Here is a 19,916-nt window from a genome sequence, read left to right on the forward strand (position 1 = left end):
AACAAGATGAGGGCATTACCATCCAAATAAATGATTCTTGTGGGGTAAAGTGTTATAAATGGCAGTCAGCATATTGCACCTGCAAGCAAAGAGCATATTACCTGCTGTCCAATGCCAGTAGTAATTGCAGGTTTGGTGAGAGATTGGGGAATTCAGTGGACAGCACTCCTGTGAATGAATAAAATTTTGAGCTATAGAAATATGTGTGTTTACACTCTGATCTTGGAGTCTGTGCTATCCATTTGTTCAAGCAAAATAGGAAAAATAATCATGCTTTCATCAGGAAAATACTAGAGCCGTAAAAATTTCCATTGATTAATCCAGAAATTACCCAAGAACTTGAAGCATTTGTTCACCATAACCTGTAATTTTGCTGACGGGCTCTCAGAGCCAAAAGGGTTCAGCTGAGGTGACACAGTAAATGTAGAGACATGCTGCACTGAAGCTGCATAGAATTTCAACTCACATCGTTAGCTTCAAGGATAATAACTCTGAACTCCAGGGCAAACTTTTCTTATAGAGAACTAATGAGTTTTTGCAATACCTCAGAACATCGTGTACCTGCTCTTGAGCTCTGAGTTAAACAAGCGGGAGGGAAAGTATCTGTCATTGCTACTGTCTTCTTCCAGTTCTATGGTTCTATGCTACTTTATGGTAAGTCATTTTACCTCCAAATGTCTCTTCAGAATTATGGATGAAATAGTTCCTCTCCACAGATCTAAAAAAGAACAAATTGGTTGAGACATTGTAAAGAATGTTTTATATGCTATAGATTCCTACTAGTTCACTTCAAATCCATTATATTTGCAATAAGAATGGGAAAAAATAATAGAATGATTTACTATCAAACTACAGTTTTATCAGAATAAAAAATGTGAACAACAACTTCCAACTTTTGGTAAAAAAGGATTAAAATATTTTATATTTAATTTGAATTTATCATTTTGTTGCTTTTCATTGTGAATTGCATATTGTAGCTAACTATTAAAGTCAGCCAGCTGCATTATAATTAAAACAAAGCACAGTGCATCATATCTAGTACACGGAAATGAGATTAATTTAAATTATGAAAACACAACATTTTGACAAAATGAAAGAAAACTGTGTTAGTAATTGAACAAAAATTAATTCCTCCTCTCTAGAAAACAATAAAATTTTGGTATTTTTTAAAAAGAAAACCTAATTACATATTTAATTACATATTCATGTACAATGTTAGGCTTTCAGTACTAAACCAAACCCTATATAACCTGATCCGTAGTTTTCCAGCTTTGCTTGGGTGAAAATATACACTACACATTCCTATTGCCACAGTTTTCAGTTGATATTTTTCACATACAGATTAAATGCATAGAGAAAGCTGCCTCATGACTACAGTACCCATGCAAGCAAGGCTTTCTTGCTTGCACTGATGTGTTTAGAGGGTGTTTTGCCTCCACAGGATGCTATCCCATGCCATTTAATCCAGGGATGTGAAGCTATTAACACTCTCCAGAAAGAGGATCTCTTTCTCCAGACCCACAACAGTGTGAGACCTGTTTAAATCTCCCAGCTATAGTTAATGATACACACCTCAGCACTGCAGTAAGTCACCACACCCTGTTTTTCAGGCCTCCTGCAGACCTCTGTTTCCCCTGCTGCAGGCAAGATCCACATCTCCCTCTGGCACACACCTGAGTACTGTAAAGTGCAGGCAGGATAAACAGAGACTGCACAAACTTCCAAAGCCTGTCCTTGAAGCACCTAATTCACTATAATGTAAAGGACATGTCCATGACTTCCCCTTGAAAATCTCATCCCCTTGAAAATCTCATCCGGACTGTTCTGAAGATAGGCCTAAGCACCCTGGACAACTATGTACAATGTTGAAGTCATTTGCTCCACACAGTGACGCCTGGTGCCCATTCCTGTTGGCTCAGGGTGTCTTGTGTCCACATGGCCTCTCTGGATCAGACCAGACCTTTGACCAGAGTCTTCTGTGCATCTCATGTTGCAGCTCTGTATACAGCTCAGTAACCTAAACAATCCCAAAGTCCATTCCTTGACCTTGAGGGATGACCAAATCTTTAATTTTCAAAGCTTTTCTGCTATAAAATACTGTGAGATCATCCAGACTAGGTACTGGGAATTGAGCCTGAATAGCACTAGCTGGCCTAAATGAAATTGTGGAGGTGACTAATTCTAGTACTTTAACAGTATAGATGATATCTGGACTTATCTCTGTGTTATTGACTTTACTAGCACAAAATTAAATCTGTAACCCTGAGACAGAACTACTAATCTGCTTTCTTATATTTAATTTCAAAATGCCTACAACAATGTGAGGGCTGTGTCACAACTAACCCAAGTGAGTTTTGTATACTGTGATAACATCATGCGTGTCCTGGGATGGGGCTAAAGAATGTGTGAAGTTGGCCACAGATATGTTGCGGTCCTGAAGGAATACTGATGTGCTGGAGGGGTCAAAATGTTTGAGGGAGCAAACCTGATGTTTATGTGGTTTGGGCTACCCATCAGAAGCAACCTATGGACAAAAACATTGCTGAAACCACATGCATGTTTCATCACAGAGCTAATATTTCATTCACTTCACAAAGAGAATCAGAATGAACTAACTCATGCACAACGAGGGTCTTCATAGCCCAAACCTCTACCTAGGAGCAAAAGGAGAGGCAAATAGTTTTCCAGTACTCAGCTTGGCACAGCTCACTCAGTGCAATTCCAGGCTAAATTAAAACAAAAAGTTTGAAAGAATCTGTGTCTTTGTCACAGTGGACAATGGGGATCTCTATTTCCACTCAGAGCTTTAGAATGGTGACAGTGACATCACATTCATCCACACAGTGGTTTTTTGTGACCCTGTATGTATACTTTTGCCATTCTTCATAAAACCATTCCTAGATTACGCAAGTCCGGAGAAATGCTGATTAAGCTGTACAGTAAATCTGAGCCTGAAACACGGGTAATTAACCACTGCAGCATCTGCCAATAACTCCAGGGCAAGAGCTTCTTTTACTTTTCCTTCAAAAGCTGAAGGAAGAAATGTTTGACTGTGAAGCTTCAGCCAACAACAGAAGAAAATAGGGTCTTGTATTTCCTGGTCTTTGAAAGAACAAAGAAAATTACCAGCACCTTCTTTGTGAAACAACAACTCTAAATCAGAACAAATAAGCATGCTTTACATATATGTGTTAGAATAAGAAAAAATATTTTGAAGACAAGAAGTAAGAAGTCATCAGTTGAGAGGGTTGGCTCTGAGGAGGAATTCCAACTTTGGTTTACGCAAAGGGCTACTGGGGGATCTTGGGAAAGTCACTTCTCGAAAAAGTGCCTTGGTTTCTCCATTATAGATTATTCTGACAGCCAACAAAAACAGTTACATAAAAGAATTATACAATATACATAAATATATATTATTCTCTTAGTGCCTCAGCTATACTATTCTCTAAGTGTATCTGCTATTAAGTACAGTAACAGAGGAAGACAGCAAGATTTCTTCAGGATATGCTGTATTTGTGCCCGTAAGAGAGATACTCTCAACAGATAAATCTTCCCTTTCTGCCTCCTTTCCTGCCACGACACCAAAATCAAGAGTTAATTAAAAATACATAATTAAATAAAAAATAAATATCTTGCAATGAGAGGAGGTGGTGAATCAACAAAAGGGGACAGAATTTTCAAAGGATCACAGAATCACAGAATCACAGAATTATCTAGGTTGGAAGAGACCTCCAAGATCATCTAGTCCAAGCTCTGACCTAACACTAACAAGTCCTCCACTAAACCATATCACTAAGCTCTACATCTAAACGTCTCTTAAAGACCTCCAGGGATGGTGACTCAACCACTTCCCTGGGCAGCCCATTCCAATGCCTAACAACCCTTTCAGCAAAGAAGTTTTTCCTAATATCCAACCTAAACCTCCACTGGCACAACTTTAGCCCATTCCCCCTCGTCCTGTCACCAGGCACATGGGAGAATAGACCAACCCCCACCTCTCTACAGCCTCCTTTAAGGTACCTATAGAGTGCAATAAGGTCGCCCCTGAGCCTCCTCTTCTCCAGGCTGAACAATCCCAGCTCCCTCAGCCGCTCCTCGTAAGACTTGTTCTCCAGATCCCTCACCAGCCTCATTGCCCTTCTCTGGACGTGCCCAAACACCTCCATGTCCTTCTTGTAGCAAGGGGCCCAAAACTGAACACAGCACTCGAGGTGCGGCCTCACCAGAGCCGAGTACAGGGGGACAATCACTTCCCTAGACCTGCTGGCCACACTGCTTCTTATACAAGCTGGCTCATTATACAAGCGCTGGCTTCTTATACAAGCCAGGATGCTGTCGGCCTTCTTGGCCACCTGAGCACACTGCTGGCTCATATTCAGCCGACTATCAACCAGTACTCCCAGGTCCTTCTCTGCCAGGCAGCTTTCCAACCACTCATCTCCCAGCCTGTAGTGCTGCTTGGGGTTGTTGTGCCCCAGGTGCAGGACCCGGCACTTGGCCTTGTTGAACTTCATACAGTTGACCTCAGCCCATCGGTCCAGCCTATCCAGATCCTCCTGCGGAGCCTTCTTTCCCCCGAGCAGATCGACACATGCACCTAACTTGGTGATGATACAGATATTAGTCCATCTAGCTTTTGCATATATAGAGAGAATTTTGTTTACCTTCTGGAATTCATAAAATGGCAATAAGTATTATTTGAGATTTTTGTAACACGGTCTCCAGATTTCTAGAAAGTCTGAAAGGCTTATCTGAGCACCTTTATAGGGAAAACATGTGGATGGAGACTGAAAGCACTGACAATATATTCTCCTTCCTTTGTTGAACGAATTTATGTGATAACTTCCTATACTGAATAGTTTGTAAACAGAGATTTGAGCTACAATCTCTTCCCATATAAAACAATAATTTTAAGTAACTTTTTCAGATTTCAGTAGTCCTTCCAATTTATAGCCTTAACTTCTCCATTTAAAATGTTGTATATTTACTGTATATATTATATATATATACATACATATAGGGAGTAAGGTAGAGTTTCGAGAGTGAAATACCCTACTCAGTATCAGATTTGTAACTGAGGCATGTTGCAGAACACTAAAAAGTTTCTTATGCAAAATCCTCAGTTATAATTACATTCAGTTATGTTAAAAATGCATATACTGGGGGACTGAGTAGATCATGACTCGCTCATGAAGGGACTCTAAGTTGTCACTTCATACTCAGTCCTGGTGGTTAAACAACTGAAAGATGTTAATTGTTCAATATCCCACATGAAATGAAATGCGTGGTCTCGGATCACTGGAGAAGTGTTTAACACTACAGGAACACCAACTCACTTGGCACTAACTGGAAACTTTATTGTCAGCCTCAGCATTTATGCAAATGCAAGAATGCATCACACTGACCAAACAACTATTAGGATGATGATGGCGTGTACACAAAGAGATCCTGAAGAAGCAATAAGCGGATAAGAATTAAATTGCTACTGTTTATTTTATATCTAGTTCATGAATTAATAAAAGGCTTAGTAGGGCTGGAAATCCACTATCTTTGACTAACGCTTAATTCACTTCAGAAAGAAAATCACATTTAGGAAAAAAAAAAAAAAAAAAAAGAATTCAAAATGTTTAGGGAGATTCACCCCTGGGATTTGTCACAGAATTCAGAGATGGAAATTCCTTTGCATTGATAAGAGAGTTCATTTGAGAAATCAGACCTTATAGATTGCGTTTATCCTGTCTAACTTTAGCTATATAAAATGCTGTGAACCAGTTGTAAACTAATTATTTATGATCCTTCTATAATCAACAGAGAAAAAGAACTAAACCACTCTTTCTAACCTTAACACATTTGTCTCTTTATCAGCTACAGAAAGAGCCTAAATGGTTATTTTCTGTAGGTTATAACTGAGTGTTGGACTAGCCACATAAGTTTCATTGGCTAATCTTAGCAGTAATTGATACCGTAGTTTCTTTTCATGAAATGCAGTTCTTCCTCAAATGGCCTTTGCTCACATTCCCTTTCATAGGATACTGGAATTGTCCTTGAGCAGTACCCACTGGACAACACTGAGCCTTATTGTGCCCATACCTGTAGTGACCCTGAGCATCTTGGTCATCGGACTATGAAAGGGAGAAAGACTGCTCCTATGGTACTGACAGGGGAAAAGTATGAAGCAGATCTGGGAGAAAAATCAGCTTTTCTATTTATCTAGATAAAAGGGAAAAGCTTGTAAGTTCTACTTTATGTGCAAACTGTGTATTTTCTATGGATTCTGTGAATATAAACATTCAAAGTCTGCTTCAGATATCTCCAGTCACAAGACAATATCTTTAATTTTTTAGTCATGGCGCTTCCCCCTCCTAGGGTGAAATGAATTTGAGAGAGACTCTGGCCAATAGTGAATACACAAGAAAAAGTGGAAAAAAACAAGGCATGTATAAACTGCCCAACTCTCCATCTATCCTCAGCTCCAGCAGTGATCAGTTTAAATATTTCCTGAGCCAGACTTTGCATCTGGATTACTTATGGATTCATTCCCATGCATTTCTCTAAACCCTGTTTAAATTCATTTATATTTTTGGCATCCACAGCATCTTGTGGAAATGACCTCACAGTGTGGTTATGCAACAATATGGAAAAGCATTTCCTTCTGTTTATTTTAAACTTGCTACCTGATAACTTTATCGTGTGTGTGTCGTTCTGAGCTTCTGTACAGAAAGGAATCCTATAGGTCTTCCCAGTTCCCGATAATATTCATAAACTTGTGAAAATCTCACGTTCCTTTAAGTTACCCTTTCCAAACAGAACAGGTGCATTCAGTTTAGTCTCCTTACACATGGAAAGAATTCTCCATCTCTATCAACCTCTTTGCCTTTCTGTTCTTTTTTTATTAATACTATAGTTCTGTATTATTGGTAAGTTTGTTTTTGTTTTGTTTTGTTTTGCAAAAACAGCTAATACTCACATTTTTGTCTTATTTTTACATAACACAACACAAAAGCTTCATGCTTGTCTTCAGCCAAAGCATTTACTGACTCTAAGACTGAATCCTCAGGAACTATATATGACATAACATAAAATAAAATCAATTTCTTCATATTGCATGTTGATGCAGTTGTACCTTATTGAGGATTTAACCGATGGCTATCTTTTTAAGTTTCTTACATTGCCAGAATTGTCTGACAGTTTTATAGCTTGAGATAATCATTCTTCTCACACTCATGGCATTTCAATATTTTCTGAAACTGCATTGCTTCAACCAGCTTTGTTTAGGTGTTTAGGCATAAATACAGGAACAGCAACAGATGTTTATGCTAATATTTAACTTGTTTAAAATGCACACAGAATCTCTGGTCTATTTTTTTATTGTTTGTTTAGCCAAATCATTGCTTTTTACATCATTATTCTACCGAAGTCTTATATGTAGCCAATTTTGTCAGGAACATCAACTATCTCATCTACCTCTAGCACTTTGTGTGGCACCTGTCATATTTAAAAATGAATTAGTAGATTCAGGAAAAGGAAAAAAATATATATAGAGAGAGAGAGATTCAGGTTATTTTAAAATGGATATTTCTCCAGAAGGTATATTGCAATGAGCAAATATGTGCTGGCAAATGGTCAGATATGGTATTTATATCATTTACCAGAAAGCTTCTGGTAACATAAACAAAAACTTGATCAAACACACACTCCAAAGTCTTAAGGCTGACCTCAGATGCTCTTTTTATCAACAGATGGGTCTATCTGACTCACACTTATTCTATGTACTTGGGAAGCATCATGCCTTAGCAAGCCTGAGACCCTGAGGAACTGTATAAACCAATCTGTGAGCTGGAATAAGTTTCTTTTTCTGTTTGTTGTAGATGAAAGTAGAAAGTTCATGTGTTTTCAGGGAATGTTGCTGACAGCATTTCAGGCAATGAAAAAGTGACAAGGAGTTCAGGAAACTTCTTTTTCAACATCTGATTTCTCAGGTTCTGAGTTTATAGGATGTGTCGTGCATCTTTTAGTGTCACTAAATATTTTTGTTAGTGATTTTTTTTCTCTTATTTATGAATTTAGTAAACACCAGTGAGTAAATTGCCAGGTCAAGGAAGGGAGATTAAGTACCTTAGTACTAGCTTTTTGGTAATTTTTGGACACTAATATTTCTTGTATCAGAACTATGTATTCTGGCATAATTTCTCATGACGTGACCAAAAATAAACAAAATGTAGTAGAATAAAATACAAAAAAAAAAAAAAACACAACACTTCCATGCAATTATGATGTTCTTATTCACAAGGTAAATTTATCTGAAGACCTTTTATTCTATCACCCTCAATTGTGAGAAGAGATCTCAGTACAGATATTCAACCTAGATCATGTAACTGCTGCCTAATTGTCATTCTAGAGATCAGGAGTCTTGGTAGTTATCCTTGACTGCAAAATAAAAGTGTGGATTAGTAGCTAGAGATTTATTGTGAAAAGCATATTCAATCTGAGGCCATATGGATGATTTGTTAAGATTAAAACTTATTGCATGAGGTCTTGGGTTCTGTTCCTGAGGCAATCCATGACCTTTCCTTTAGCTTATTTATAAAATATGATAGCAGTTCATACTTGAATGTTCCTAGCTAAGAAGGCAAGCATGGATTTATTTAGTATAAATGGCTAAGTGCATGAAAATAAAAGCCGAAGTCAGTAGATCTGACTAATATAAATCCATGGTCTCCTTTTTTGTAGCTTAAGGAGTTTTCCCCTCGTGAAGAAGGGAGTAGGTAGTACTGCCTTTCTTCTTTCCTGCTGCAGAGAATTAGGATTCCCTAATAAATATTGTATTGCTCTGTTGACAGCCCAACATCTTTACACACTCACATAGTGCTCTACAGCCTATCCCAAATCAACTAAGCAAAAAAGCCATCTAAAAGCAGTTCTGTGTCTGCTACCCTCAGGAGATACCACTCATTCAAGAGCCTTGGCTTTCCTATGTGGCTCGGACCTCTCAAGTCTCATAGCACGTTTAAATAAGGAGGGAGTCCCCTCACCCTGAACAAGGCAGGATTGTTTTTCTGTCCTACACTGGTTTATGCATTTCTTTTCCTTCTGGAGAAAAATATCAAACCATAATATAGACAATCTTTAACTATATAAAAGTGATAGATGTCTGAGTCCTGAAGAACAGGTGAAGAGGATATGGATAAGGTGGAGATTCCAGAATTTTTCTTCCAAAATAGTGATATAAAATAAAATAAAATAATAAAAAATCTAATCTGTCACTTTTAAGCACCTTAACTTGTTCTTAAATGCCTAATGAAGTAGTTCTCTTCAAATAGAAGCCTTCTTTTTTTTTCTTTTTTTTTTTACCTTTAATAAAGAAAAACAGACAGCTCAGGAGACAGATTCATTCTCCTTGTCTTTAAACAGTTTTCCTTGCATATATAAGTAATTCAGGGATTTCCCTTACAAGAATTTCTTCATTAGGCATCCAAAATTGTAGCTACAAGTTAGCAGAAAAATGCAATGTATTGCATGCGATTACAAAAGCTTGGGAGGGGAAGAGGGATTATTTTACTGTATTGACCTGCTATTTTGCAAAACAGGAGAGAAAGCAAATATTACTAAACTATTAAGTCCTAGGGTTTTGTTTCTGTGTTATTCTTTCATTTGTTTATTTTAAGAAAAAGTAGGCTTATAACACCTGTTTAACTGAAAACATCTTCCATAACTTTACCTGTGGTATCTCAGGTATCTCCATCATGATAAATGGTACATCCAGTCCAAGAAGAGTCAAACAACAGAGGGTGGATTATCTTGTTTACTATAGACAGAATCACCCCCATCAGGACCGGGGAAATGAAGATGATATGCTTTAGGATGAGTTCATTCTGAGTGCATTATTTTTATCTGTTAACAAACAGAAACATTTTTTCAATTATTTCACATTTTCTTTTAACATTTTTTTCTTCATTCTCTTAGTAAATACAGGAATTTTGAAAGTTTACTTTTTATTTCAGAGCATCTTTGACTTTCCATAAAGCAAGTACAGATTAGACTTTAAATTATGTACAATGAAGGCAATACAGGCTAAGATTTTAATGTGTTTCTGAATCATTAATTGTGTTGATAACAATGAATCTAGTAGGCTACAAAATTTGCTTTCTTAAATGAAAGCTATGCTCATTGCATCATGAAGCAAGTTCTATTTTTTGTTAAATTCAATTATATATTTATATAAATCCTGGTAGGATTTAAACCTGGAAGTTCAAAAGGTAGAGTGATTATAGACTACTTAATGGTTCTAAACTTCAAGATTATTTTATTCTCTGTCATGAAGTTAAGACAGATGGATTGGATACAGAACAATTTTAGTAATAATAAATTGGCAGAAAGTAAGTCTGTTTACAGAATAGTTTTTAGATCTCCTTTCTGTTTCTGAAGAGATGGATTGACACTGTGACTTTCTGTGTGCATGTTTTAGAAAAGCTGGACCTCAGGTCTTTTTGCCTTTTTCAGCTCTCAAAATATCTCTGCATCTTCACTTATTAAGGAATATTCATAGATATGAATTATGTCTAATCTGGTTGTTCTCATCACGGCTGAGAAGTGCATCTTTCTTAGCACTAATTTTGCATTCTCTTTGTTTCAACTTGCCTACCTCTAGCTCCTATTAGTGTCATTAGTTGTTGCTTTTTCCATCATGATAAACCTGAACAAGCCTTCTGAATCAGAACTTTATACAGCATTCCCATATTTTAAAACTCTGGTTAGTTAATTAAAATTCTTTTTCAGAACTGGAGCCATCATTTGCTGGGTTGAAATTGTCATTTAGAGCCTGAAAAAAATAGTCCTTCATAATCAGTGGAAAAGTTTTCATTCATTCAGAGGTTTTTGAATCAAGTATAAAATATGTATTTGAATGATAAATGTTAATGTTTGCTTTCAGACAGAGTAGATCTGCATCAATTTCAATGAAATAGTTTGAACGAGTGGCTGTTAAACATCAACAGGGTTATATGTGAGCTGGTTAATGCAGAATTTGTCCCTCGTTTGGTAAACCCTGCTCTTTCTTCACTTTCCAGTTTTCAAGAAGCAGAATTAAATCCCCTCTGAACAGCTCCCTTCAACTTTGCTTAAACACAACTGCGTGCAGCTCCTACCAAAGTCCATAAAGAGACTACATCTGGCATACAAACAATCTACTGCTCCCTATTTTTCCCCATTGTGAGCTGCTTTTCAAAGAATAGTCTCTATCAGGTGCTCAGTTAAACCTTTGTTTCTCTTCAGCCTAACCTTGATCCAGCCAATGCAATGTTCCAGTGCAGAATTTGCGAAGAGAGGCTGCTTTCGTTTTCTGAAGACAAGCTTTAGGCTGGGGGAAAATATCTGAGGAGCAAAATAAGAAAGATTAAGTTTAGGGTCTAAGGGTCCACTTAAATTAACGATTTATCTTCATTCACACTACAGCAAAGCAGATGCTTCTAACAGCAGTGTAGAAGTTAAAGATGGACATATTTTAGATGGCTGCTCTATTTTCTAAGCAGTGTTACTGCTACTGCATAACTAAAGGCAGTAGAGTAAAGGTAAAGCTGCATACATAAATTTTCAGCAGCAGCAGCTAGTCTTTCTCTGCATTTTCCTCACAATCATAGGATTTTTTTCCTCTGAAAAATAGGAATATCATTCCCAGCATTGCAATAGGCTTGTAAATATTTTTGAAATCTCTCAGGTTTCATGGACTACTGCAGAGGTGTTCAGCAAGCTAAGGAGATCCTCAGAGAAAAGAGGGTTACAAAGCTCCTAACTCTATGGACTTTGTTTTGATCTTGTAAATAATGTCAAAAGGGAACCAAAACAAAGACACAAATTGGTGACCCCAAAATTTTGTCACCTGAGCAAACATCATATTAAGCATTTTAACTATTTTTATTTGTTCACCTACTTGTGCAACTATTGATATTATTGGAAAAGGAGTATCCAATAAGAAAAAAAATATCAAGAAATTGTGAATTCTGATTCACCTTGGACAAGCTAAACCAAACACAATATTTACTATTTAACACAATTTTCTCTGGTGGAAATAAATAAATAAATAAAACATATATACAACATTTTCTAGAATATGCTGATTTTTGTAGAAACTGCACTTTCTTGGAAAAATATTCTCTGGAAAATTCCAGGTGTTGTTGAGACCTGGACACAATGGCAAATTTCTTGCTGTAAGCAGTCTACAGAGAGCAACACCCACTAAAAGAGTGCTTTATTATTTCAGTCCTGTTCCCACAGCCCCTTTGAAACCACAGCCACCTGCAAACCCAGCAGAGTGAGCCCAAGTACAGACACTGTACCAGAAACCATAAAAGCAAGCACCTGTCCATCAGCCGTTATGTTTCACTGTTGCAGATCTGCAACAATCGTGTACTTCAATCCCTTTTTAACCCCCAATAGGCTAATAGGCTATCCTTTTAAAATGAAAATTATGCTTACTAAAACCAGAATCTCTGTTTGAGGAGACTAAAGATGAAATCTAAAAAAAAAAAAAAAAAAGGTAGGAGATTTCTTCTTCAATGTAGGTACTTTTCTGTGCATTTCATTAAATAAAAGTAGAAAAGGTTGCCACTTGCAGGCAAATCTATAAGTGAAGTGAAATTAATAAAAATGTCATTCATTCATTGCTTAAGATTCATCTAACAAATAGATTTACCTTAACCTCTTTTATGACTCGTGAATAGACAGAACTTTGTTCCAGAATCAGTTCTACCAAAAAGAGCACTTCACTTACCCTTTGACTATTCACTATAATCTCTCAGAGGAATAGGGTCTCATTCAATGTCATGGTAAAATATCCTTTGCCTGGAGAAATCTGTTCCAGCTACAGAATAACCAAGCCCAATAAATTTGATTTTTTCCTATCAAGCTGATCAAAATAAAGTTTGCAGGTGACAAAATACATTTCAATAATGAATGTCCACAGGCTTCAAGATGATATGAAATTAGGATGTGGAAAAGCAAGAAAATGGAGAAGTTTTGCTGAAGTAATTTATCTCCCACCGCTACTTTCATTTCTTACATAGCAAGTACAGTTGTGATTCTGATGCCTATGTGAAACTGATACCATCTATGACTCAAAAGCTCTAATGAATGACTCACCAATGCTGAGAATAGCTACCAAAGGGTCACTCTGGGACTGGAAGGTTCCTTTCAGGAAACAGAGAGTGTATCAGTTCCTGCCTCACAGTAAAATACTCTCAACTGCTAAAAGGAATTTAAAATATATATTTTTACATAAAATAAATGAAATATCACTATAAAATATTAACAGTACATGCACACAAAAACAAACAAACATAAGAAAAATACAACAACAACAAAACAGTAAACTAGTAAACTTTTAACCAAACTGTTACAGAATTCCTGGAAAAATAAGAGCTGTGATTTTAGATTTTGCTTGTACAGATAATTTCATTTCACTAACAACAGTCTTAATTTAATTTAGACCTATTGTGAATTTTATCATTTATGTCCTACTACTCACTGAAATACTGTCTTTTACAGCAAGCAGAACAGCTTTGGGCTTCTGCACAGTTATTTATATAATTTATACATACATTAACGTGATTTTTAGCATAGCTCATCTAATCAAAATGTAGAGACAAGTGGATGCCAAAGGCTGTGAACTTGGAAATCAGTGAGGAAGAAGTTAAAATGCTTTGTGAAAAAGACAGTGACACACAGAATACAGACTGAATACATTTTCTCTGGAGATGCTCAGGATCAGATAACAGAGGAAACAAAGTTCTGAGTGTGGCAGATCCAGGGGTAAGCAGGAAAGACCAACTGCTGCAAGAAATTCACTAAAGGGCAGGCACTGGGGAGAATAAGTGTGACACATTAGCTCTGGAAGACCTGGAGGTGAAACAAAAGAGAGGACTAAAAGGAAAACAACACAATAAAGTCACAGGCATCTATTGCCTGGAGGCCACAGAAAAGACAAATGGGCAGGCTACATTAGATGAAATCTGGTGTGATATATTATGCTATGCTTTGATTATAAGACAAAAGTGAGCGTTGTATGTGGGTCTTTCTTGGTAAAGGTTTTTGGAATGTAAGGGATCTATCTGTGCTGGATGGGACTGGAGGTCCCATGAAGCCATGAGAGTGAATGAGTAGGAGTCAAAGAGATTAACAATCACCTTAATGGAAGTTGACACCACAAAAGATTAGGCAGAAAAAATATATCATCTCACCACATCATGGATACAGATTCTCTGAAATAGTAGATCTTTTCCATCTCAAACATACTGTGTAGGGCTTGGTATCTCTGTATTACTCAGAACTGATACCACATCTCTGATAGTTTCTTATTACTATTGCAGCTGTGCACCTAAAGCACCTTGCTGTAATACATAATAAAGAAAAGCCTTGGCTTTAGCCTTCAACAAATACTAATGTGTTCTTTCATTCATTGTAAGTCTGTGGCTGTAGCAGGCTGTGATCTCTGATCTCTGACGGTAAGCAAGCTACTCTGACTAGAAGGTCTGAAAAGGCAATGACAGTGTAATAGAATTTTATGATTACATTTTGAACATTTCCACTGCGAGCAGAAGGCTCCTGACTCAGATATTTTTATCTTCTGTTTAAAGAACTATAAAAAATAATAAGAATAAATCAACAAGTTTGGGTAGAAATAACTCAATACCTGTGCTATATTTCCTTATGTTTTAATTTTTGCTTGAATTTAATTTGCTGAAACACAGTAAAAATAATTTGGTAGTTCTGAAAAGGAGACCAGCATTACCTCAAACTAAGCGGATGGTCATCCTGTATTGCTGGAAATGGGTTTTTGCTCCCTGTGTATCAGTGATAACAATGAACAAATGAACCAAGAAAGACAGCTTGAATGTGACCTTTGAAGGAATGTGGGAGACAGAGGAAAATTCTGCATAAGAGACCATTCTAAGACATAATAGATTCTCAATCAATGTAGAAGAGGACTGGGCATTAGGAAATCTGTGCAAAGCTTGTAATCATGTGCCCACATTGAAACAGAACCACAGCACACCTAGAAACACCTGGACCTTGTGTACCTTGCTTTAAAAGAGACTCGTGTTTTGTCTATTAAACCTGACAGTGCCTGTTTATCAGGAAAGCTACAATAACCTTTCATTTACTTCATCACAGACCTCATTCTTCAAATGCATTCACTAGCATTTGAAAAGCACTTTGGAAGCCTTGCCTGGCTGGCACAATATAAGCTCAAAGTGTTATTAAATCATTGAGCATAAAATGTCCTTTACCTCATTATATTTTACAGTGGTAACTTTTTATTATCATCTGATGGCAGTAAAACATGACACAGCTCATCTACCATGCTGGGGAAAGGTCTTGACTGAAGTTGATTAGAGTTTTGTCTGAATGATAAGTGAATAAAAAATGAGTTAAGGACTTCAGAATTTGGTTTCTTAATAATGTATTAGGAAAAGAACATATATATGAAAAACAAAAATGGCATACCTCTAATATACAGCTTACTAACGCTTTAGATTTGACTGACTCCTTTTAATGGGGATACTAACTCTCCTAAATTTGAAATAATGCTGCCATTTTTTCATGTGTTTATTGCTATTACTAACTACGATTTGAGCATTTTCTATACACCTCCCTCACGCTGTCTTTTTTGTGACACAACCATAATTATACTTATTTTAACAATATAGTGATTGCCTTTTGCAAGAATAATGAGGATGATGAGTATTATTGGCCCAGTGAATTGAAAATAAGTGAAAGAGTGATGAAAGGATTCTGCAAAGAATAGGTCTTCTTCATGAGAGTGAGAACATCTCCTTGTACTTTTCACCATTTTTGTCATTAAGCTTTCAAGAATTAATATATTAATTTCTCATGTGAAGCAATAGCTCTGGTGGACTTAAGGAACAAAGCAAATATTGAAAGAACAATGAGAAGAGAACTCCATGATATAACTATCACATGCTGAGTAGGAAATCAGTGACCTGGGCATCTCTTCCAAACCTCACCAAATTGTGAATGTAAGAAGGTAAGATAAAGAGGTTCCCTCCTACACTCTACATTTCCTCTTTTGTTAGCAGTTCTTTCTTTTCTTCCTTCCTTCCTTCCTTCCTTCCTTCCTTCCTTCCTTCCTTCCTTCCTTCCTTCCTTTCTTTCTTTTTCTTTTTCTTTCTTTCTTTCTCTTCTTTCTTTCTTTCTTTTTCTTTCTTTCTTTTTCTTTCTTTCTTTCTTTCTTTTTTCTTTCTTTCTTTCTTTCTTTTTCTTTTTTCTTTTTTCTTTTTTTTTCTTTTTCTTTCTTTCTTTCTTTCTTTCTTTCTTTCTTTCTTTCTTTCTTTCTTTCCTTCTCTCTTTTTTCTTTTTCTTTCTTTCTTTCTTTCTTTCTTTCTTTCTTTCTTTCTTTTTTCTTTCTTTCTTTCTTTCTTTCTTTCTTTGTTTTTGTTTTTTTCTTTTTTTTTTCTTTTTCTTTCTTTCTTTCTTTCTCTTTCTTTCTTTCTTTCTTTCTTTCTTTCCTTCTCTCTTTCTTTTTTCTTTTTCTTTCTTTCTTTCTTTCTTTCTTTCTTTCTTTCTTTCTTTCTTTCTTTCTTTCTTTCTTTCTTTCTTTCTTTTTCTTTTCTCTTCCAACCTTGATATAAGTAAATTTTGCTTATTCTGTGTTAATGTCATATCATTTAATTTCCTTCTCAGCCTTTTGTTCCCACAACGCTCTATACGAGGCCCAAAGACTTCCCTAAATTCTCCCATGCTCCTGAGGGTTTTTTCTAACTATGTCAGTTTCTCCAAAGTCCTGCTTAATCCATCACTGCTTTCTCTGGTAAAAGGAATTATATAACTTAGATACATAGTGTACCAACTCAATTAAATTTAAAAATTCTTTATGCAATACATTGCCTTTTGGCCTCACATCTCACCAGTAATTATTAATTTTATAAACCCCTCATACAAATACTTTATTTGGAGGGGAAAAAAAGAGAGAGAGAGAGAGAATAAGAAAGAATAAGAAAGAAAAAGAAAGAAAGAAAGAAAGAAAGAAAGAAAGAAAGAAAGAAAGAAAGAAAGAAAGAAAAAGAAAGAAAGAAAGAATTAGCAGCCAGCATCACCACAGCCAACTGTTCTTACCGAAAATTCAAACCAGATAGAAATCCCCTATGGCAGAGCAAAGAAAACAAAAAAGGCCACGTGAAGGAGACAGAGAGAAGTCAGTGCGGGGGTGGAAGAAATTGCTGCAGAAGAGGACACAATGAAAGTGTATGAAGATGCTTCTTCATGTTGCTGAGAAGGCTGAAGGGAGCTGCAGAGTACTACCTGAGGACAGGAGATTCTTGCTTTTGGTCTTTTCCAGAGGTCAGAGTTACAGCAGCTTAAACAGTGTGCGTGTGGCAGGCACTGCACAAACAGCCCTATCCAAGACCAGGCACACTGCTCTTTTAACCAAGGGCCCCTGGTGTCAGCCCAGCAATCAAATGCTGTAGTACATGAGGATAAGCACCCATGCTGGCTGAACAGCAGTATTAATCGTGGGGCTCCCAAACTGCACTATGAGACAAGCTCGCCTTCTGTTTCAAAATGATGTTTGTGACAACAAATCTGTTAAACTCCTCCACTGACATGTTTTACTTTCCCAGGATGAGAACACTGTGAAGGTTGCTTGTTGGCTCAGCTTCAATTCCCATGACAGACTTCAGGCAGTGACCGAACCTACCTCTTGCTTTACAGGAAACAGCTTGGAGATTCAAACTAGCTTCATCTACAGGAACTTAATGATAAATTGACCAGTGATACATAAGAAAAGAATCTGTCTTTTGTATTTATGAGAGACTATTCACCTCCAAGCCAAGGCTGAAGAGACATGCATCCTTTAGGGAAGGAAGTTTTATTTACAAACTAGAAACCTGCTTCCAAGGAAAATGGACTTGCTCTGGAAGATACAGAGTTTTACTGATTGTATTTCTTCCAGGGACACCTTACAGCCAGAACCAGAGAAAGACGGCTCAGGTCGCTGGTAATAGGTAACAAAGCTTTTCATGGTACAGCCGTTTTGAATACAGTAAGGGGATAAAAGGGGACATTTATAAAATGGTGTCTTGCTGGTGAACTGTACTGGACTTTACTTACTGAGTTACTTGAGTCCCCAAGTAACTTCTTAATAAAAACAAACACATTTGGTGCTAATGGGCAGCCTTCTCAACTCACCAAGAAAACAGAAAAGTTAACTGGGTGAAGAGACAAAACAATCTTGCACAATCTAATGTCAAGGTCAAAGGAGGGAATTCTACAATATTCACACTGTGCCTATTCACACAATAAAGGGTGAATTGCATTAGTCAGATAAGTCAATAATGCACTTGTGACCAGCAGCAGATTTAACAACTTAATTCCCCCTCAACCTGAAAGACCTCCTGGCTGCTCTTGTGAAACTCTAGACCAAAAGAATCATTTATTCTCTGGCCTGACCAGGGCTTAAGGATATCCAGCCTGTGAGAGCAGAGGAGGCACAACTCCTCCTGCAGATAAAAACAGCAGACCTGCAAGAAGGTGGAAGAAAGGAACAGAATTCGTACAGAAAAATTCCCCTGCTCTACTCTACACTGCCAAGTGCACTCACTTCTTTATCTCTGACATCTTAGTCTGTCCTCTTCCACCATCCAACCCCAGGGCAACAGTAATTCAAGTAATGAGGGATGGAAAAAAATGCCTAAATCCATCTTTCTTCCTCTTTTTTTTTTTTTCTTTTTTTTTTTTCTCTGTTTACCAAGCTGAGAGTAAGCACATCCCCAGATCCAGCTGCTCAATGTCAATGCAGGAACTACACATTATTAATACAACGGAGTCAGAGTACATTACATTGAACAATTTACTGTTTTATTTCTACGAAAAAATAAATTGATTGAATTTGCATGGCTTCAGTCTTTTCATGTGTTTTGTTGTTGTTGTTTTAGGCATTAATTGATAAGGACATGAAGACAGTCTTCTCCAATATCTGATTTCCAGCACAAAATCATACTTTCATGCATCAGCACATAACAGCTCAATTGCTGTCCAGTTTCCCAGTATTAATCTATTGACAGAGACATACCACTGCCAGACCATGCTTCAGCACTCTGGAACCCCCTGTTCAAAGATGCTTAGGCTGCCAGCTTATATTTCAGGCTCATCTCTCTGCTGTATGGCACGGGATGGTTAAGATGAGGGTAGTTACTGAACAGCTTAGTAGTCTAGTGTTGGTTAAACTTTTCTGTTATATAACATTAATCCTTTTTGTACATCTGCTATGCTGTTCCCATGGGAGTAAAGCAGGGCAGACACCAGATTTTCTATTTCATGGGAAATAGAATGATTTCCCTTTTTTTTTTTTTTTTCTCCCATCAAAAAGAACAAAAGCAAAAACGAAGGGAAAAAATAAAGCAATTTAAAAGACACTGAAATCACTTTAACTGTTTTGACTAAAAAAAAAAAAAAAAGGTTGACATTTCACTTGGTTTTCAGTTTTTTTAAATATTAAGAATATTTTAGAAGAAAAAATAATTTGATTTTCAAGAAACATTTCATATTAGACATAATAAATATTCACTTCCAGGTATGTCAAAACAGGATAGTTTTTCTTTGGCCCCTACAGCACTTTCTTTTAATGTGGCAGTTGAAAAGAAACATCTTAGAAGAAATTTCAGACAGAAATTAATTCCTGATTTTATACTGAGAAAGATTTATAACAAAATTCAACAGAGTAATAAAAAGGGGAAAAAAAGTCTTATTGGGGTTCTAAAGTTACTTCATTTATCTCTGATTTTTTTGCAGGTAGTAAAATGCAATGCATATGAATAGATATTAAAAAAATATAATGGGGGGGTGGGGGGTGGGGGGGAACGTAGCAGAACAGCAATGATGATAATCTACCCATGGCATCAACT

The 19,916-nt window shown here is 36.7% G+C and overlaps 1 long non-coding RNA gene across 1 annotated transcript; it reads right to left on the reverse strand.

Moving 5' to 3' along the window:
- Nucleotides 1–667: 667 nt before the first annotated feature.
- On the reverse strand, nucleotides 668–12,895 carry LOC121068223. Its single transcript, XR_005818723.1, has 3 exons — nucleotides 12,767–12,895; nucleotides 9,719–9,891; nucleotides 668–718 (listed from the first exon to the last, which is right to left on the reverse strand). It is a non-coding gene; the product is annotated as an uncharacterized LOC121068223 (long non-coding RNA).
- Between the last annotated feature and the right edge of the window lie 7,021 nt (nucleotides 12,896–19,916).

This window comes from Cygnus olor, chromosome 3 (genome assembly GCF_009769625.2).
Source record: "Cygnus olor isolate bCygOlo1 chromosome 3, bCygOlo1.pri.v2, whole genome shotgun sequence".
Classification (NCBI taxonomy): domain Eukaryota; kingdom Metazoa; phylum Chordata; class Aves; order Anseriformes; family Anatidae; genus Cygnus; species Cygnus olor.